Below are 4,791 nucleotides of genomic sequence, written 5' to 3'. Positions count from 1 at the left end.
GGGGGGGGGGGGGCTCCCTCCCTGGCTCAGGCAGCCAGGCGTGCACCGCAGCCGTCTCCAAGCAGCAGTAGGATGAATACCTGATGGTGATTAGCTAAATCATAACATCGCTCATGCCATGCATAAGTGATGAACCGACTGGCGCCAGGCCGCGCTGAGCGGCAGCGGGCACACCCCCCCCACCGCTCCCCCCCACTCCAGCCCGGAAAAGCCACCACAGTGCTGCCTCCCTGTGTTATCTGGCACATCAAGTCCTGCGACAATGAATATAGATTGACCCTATTATAGCAGCCGGCTGCTGATGCCAGGCGCAGCCAGGCATACTTTGCACAAATTAAAGGTGTCAGCATGTAATTTACGGTTCATGGCGAAAAGGGGTGGGTGGGAGGCACTGGGGCAGGTAGAAGGGAAGGTGGGCCGACTTCGGGGCTTGCACCAGGAGCCCACGCACTAATGATAGCAGGTGCCGCCGACGTGTCATTTCATTCTGGTTTGCACATTTTTAGCTATTCCCTGCTCAAGGGGAGCAGCCCCCTCTCCTAAGCGCCACCCCCCACCCCTGCAAGCTCTGTGTGCGTGCGTGTGTGTTTTTCAGCTAAATTACTGGTTTTACCTGAAGAGCGTAAAGTAGGTGTGCTAATTTACGGCTCGGCAGATAAAGCTGCAGTGTGGGGCGCTGTCTGGGAAGCCTGTAATACAACATCATTTTACTAACACACCCGAGAGCAGCTTGACATCTCGAGTTGGGCCTGTGATTAAAGTGGTAGTCTTCCCCCCGCCTCCCTCTCCCTGCTCCAACACGGGGAACAGATTAAACTCGAAGCAATAGATCTCGGTTTTCTTGCCATACCACTGATATTCACAGTACACAGTTTGACACAAAGAGTAAGTTATACATCACAAACAACAGCCTCTGCTCTTTACCGTCCAGAATTAATTTTCCATTTGCTAAGCTTCCTGCTTCTCCGAGCCCATTTTCCTGCTGCTGAGCGGGGCTCCGTTCTAGAAAAGGCAGGGGAGGAAAACCTCAGGTCAGGACTGGAAAAGGATGGCTAGCTTCGCCCCTGGGGTTTACAGATGAGGCGAGCAGGGCCCGAAACAGGGAGGTGACTTCCTGCCGTCGTCCTGTGTGCTGGTGGCAGAGATGGGGCTGAAAGCCTGTCTTCCCATGGCTGTGTCAGGCACGTCCCCCCAGAGTGGAGAAGGTGGGCGGGGTGTGGAGGAGCTGGGAGATTGCCAGGCTGCCTGAGTAGCTGGTTATTCTCTGCTTGCCTCCTACCCACTCCACGACCTGCAAAACTCTCTCTGCCCTTCTCTGCGCCCCCAGGAGGGGACCTCTAGGGGCTCCTGGTACCTCTGGCTGCTGCCTGGCCTTGGTCAATGGAAGGTAGCAGAATGAGAAGGGAAGGTGGGAGGAGTAAGATGGGTCTTTTTGCCCTTTGCTTCTCCCTACCATGATGCTGTGGCTCTGGGAGTGGCCACCTCCCTCTGTGACTGCGCTCTTGGGGGATGGCCCCACTTCCACAGCTCTAGCTCCCGGTGGGCTCTGGCAATGCCGTCTGCCCCTGCCTCTCTAGGTGTGGGGTGCCAGCCCTGCCTGGCATCGCAAAGCCTCGGGACCCCTTCGGATCCCCTGACCCTATCCGCCTCTGTCAGCAGCCCCTGCATTCCTGTCCCTCCCATTGAACCCATTGTGGGGCATTCTGTTTCCTGGGAATTCTGTTTCCTGCAGGACAGCCCCTGGTGTCATTTGAAAGGTTCTGGAGAACTCTGAGCAACACCTCTTCTTTGTAGAGGACCCACGCTTGCCTGAGTCCTCTGTCTGCAGGCACACACAAGGTGGCAGGTGTCCGAATCTCCCTTGGCAACCCAGGAAGTCAGGGGCCCTCCGGAAACCTTCTGGCATGAACCCAGCTGTCCCGTCGAGGCCTCTGACCTCCCCCTTCCACCAAGCCCTGTGATAAGTATTTGCATACTTCACCTCAGGGGAGTTCACAGGGGCCACGAACTTGGGACTCGCTGGCTCCAGGGCTGAGCACCTTTCTCGATGCTGCGTGGGAGGTTCACCTCGCCGAACCTACATAGGACACACACGCAGACACAGGCGCAAGTGACTAAATGCCTTTTGGGAGCAATAAGATGAGCGTGGGTGAAGAGGCAGGGCCAGGAGTGATGAGCACTGGAGGTGGCAGATGGGGTGGGTAAATCAGGGAGGGCCTTCCGGAGGAGGTAATAAGTACTGAAGACGAATGAGAATCTGCATGCAAGTGCATTGCCGGGAGCTTCCCAAGCACCCCTCTGTAGACAGGCTGTACCAGAACCACGGGGTTGGGCAGGGGTGAGGGAATACGGATCAAATGGACCCCCAGCCTCACCTCTGGCTTACTGAATGAGAATCTCGAGGGGTGCAGCCCAAGAGCGTCTGTTTTGTTTTCTTTGGAGGCAATCGGATAAGCAGCCGGTCTTGGCAAGCACAGCCCCCCCCCCAATTTTGCACAGGGAAACGTACAAAGGAGGTGTAGCCAGGCTCAGGGTCCCACAACAGCCAATTCCACGGCTAGAGCTTGCACCCAGGCTCCCAGCACAGTGCCCACCCCTCCACTCATCCAGGGGGCAGGGTGGAGACGCAGCCCCCCCAGACCCTGGTCTCACAGCACCCCCACCTCCCCTGGCCGCTCTGCAGCCCTCCTTCAAGATGGCAAGCGGGGGATGGATGAAGGTGGTGGCAAAGCGAGAGCGCTCCTGGAATAACATGACATTTAGAAATATGAATCAGCTGGCACTTTCTGTTTTCTCCTCTGCACCAATTCCCCCCACCCCCACCCCCACCAGGCTCTCTCTCCAAGCTGCAGGAACAGCAGGCGTGGACATCCAGTCAGGGAGTGGAGCCCGCGGGGGGGCCACCACTTGGAGGAGCCGATGAAGTCTGAGATGAGGGTACAGCCGTGGGCTCCAGGCCAAGCGTTGCCCCTTCTTGCTGTGTGACTTTGGGCGAGGTGTGACACCTCTCTGGGCCTCAGCACTAGGACACTCACCATCACTCCTGCCCTTATGAGGGATGAGCCTGCAAGTCTCGCTCTATCCCCAACCCCCTCTTCTGCCCTGCTGTCCTGGAACGCCACAGCTAGCGTTCCGTTCGTTCCTTCGCTCCCTGAATGACCCGAGCCCAGGATGGGGCAGAAGGGAGGGTGCTGGGGGAGGGAGGATGCTGGAGATGGGGCAGCCAGGCAGGGGCAGAGAGTGAAAGGCCAGCGCCTGAGACAGGTGCTCGGGTCCCAGCCTCCCCGTCTTTCACTCTCCCAACTCAGGAGCAACCATGCAGAGGTAGGGGGCACCCCCCAGCCCACCCCATCAGCTCCTGGCTCCGGGTCAACATGTGGGTTGGGGACAGTGAGCAAACAGTACCCTCGTGGTCTCCGAAATGTGAAGGTGGGCGGGCACTCCTCGAGTCTGGCTGGGACGGCCCTGCAGGCAAGGGAACCTGGGCTTCTGTCTCACCCGCCCCGGCCCTTGCAGCAGCACATGGAGTGAGGCAGCTCTGTGTGTGTTTGCGCCCCCCCCCAGGTCAAGCCTGACTCCCCACGTGTCCCCGCAGCCTGACACAGGGCTGCACGCATAACAGGTGCCCCAGGGACATGGGCTGCATAGAGTCCCTACACCCCCCTGGGGCCGTCCCAGTCCTGGAAGGCGTAAGGCTTGGTCTCAAGAGGGGCGCCCTCGAGCCAGGCTCCTTCCTGGCCCCCCGCGACCACATCTGTGAAATGGGGGTGGTGGTCAGGCTCACGGGCGAAGGAGCCCTTTCTGCTCCTGCCGTCCATAGGTCCCTTGCTTCAGGAGGAGAGCGGGCCGGAGTGCGGTGTTAGAGCCCAAGACAGCCGTGTCCCTTTCCCACCATGCCTGTAGTCACTCACACAGGGTGGGCACGCATTACGTGCTGGGTTAGTGACTATGGGGTGGGGGGAGGGGAAAAGAAGAAAGAGGGAGAGGGAGAGAGCTGGGGTCAGGCTGGGGTGTGCAGCCCTATCAGCTGGCTCCTGCCCACCCCTCCTCCTGCCGGAGGTCACCCTGGAAGGGCCGATGGGGAGGGACCCTGGAGGAAGCTTCCAGCAGATCGAGCTCCATTCGAGAGAGGGAGTTCTGCTGCCATTGTCCACACCCCCTACTCTGAGGAGCTCTCCAGCCAGGAGCAGGGACTCGAAGCTGAGCTCCCCGAGCCCGGAACCTTGGCAGACCACCCCAGCCCAAAGCCCCATTGAAGCTGTGTGAGTTGTAGACCCCTGTCTAGGATGGTTGGGGTTTAGCTGGCCACTGACTGAGGGTGGGGTGAGGGGGGCTTGTGGAGAAAAATGTACCCCGGAAGTGGGAACCATAAGAGGAGGGAGACTTCCTATGCCTGGGAGCCCAGGGCCCATTTGTGGTTCCTCACCTGGCTTTGTCACCTGCCACAACCTCTTCACCACTAATCAGAAATAGGGGATTGCTCCCCTATGCGTGACCTGGCCCGTGGTCAGAGCACCCTACCTTGCCTGGGGCCTGTCTCCACCAACATCCTGGCCGGCCCTGCCCTGAGCACAGGCAGGAATGCCNNNNCCCTGAGTTCCCTCTGTAGGTGACAGGGCTGCCCTGCCTTCAGCTAGCTGGGAGAGTTTATGTCTTGTGATTTTGTTTTCAACCCAATGTCTTCTTTGCTCTTGGTCTCTCTTTTTTTTGTTTGTTTCTCTGGAGGCCCTCGGGGAACAGGAGGTGGCCCAGAAGCATTTCCTTTCCCACCCTGGACCCGAAGGCTCTTCC

General features: G+C 59.0%; 1 long non-coding RNA gene across 1 annotated transcript; it reads right to left on the bottom strand.

The window, feature by feature from the left end:
* Positions 1 to 612: 612 nt before the first annotated feature.
* Positions 613 to 2,135, bottom strand: LOC103679035. The gene is made up of 3 exons (XR_572813.2): positions 1,982 to 2,135; positions 925 to 1,002; positions 613 to 689 (listed from the first exon to the last, which is right to left on the bottom strand). It is a non-coding gene; the product is annotated as an uncharacterized LOC103679035 (long non-coding RNA).
* Between the last annotated feature and the right edge of the window lie 2,656 nt (positions 2,136 to 4,791).

Source organism: Ursus maritimus, unplaced genomic scaffold (genome assembly GCF_017311325.1).
Source record: "Ursus maritimus isolate PB19 unplaced genomic scaffold, ASM1731132v1 scaffold_27, whole genome shotgun sequence".
Taxonomy (NCBI): Eukaryota; Metazoa; Chordata; class Mammalia; order Carnivora; family Ursidae; genus Ursus; species Ursus maritimus.
The sequence above is the reverse complement of the archived record's forward strand: the minus strand, read 5'-3'. Positions and strand labels throughout refer to the sequence as shown.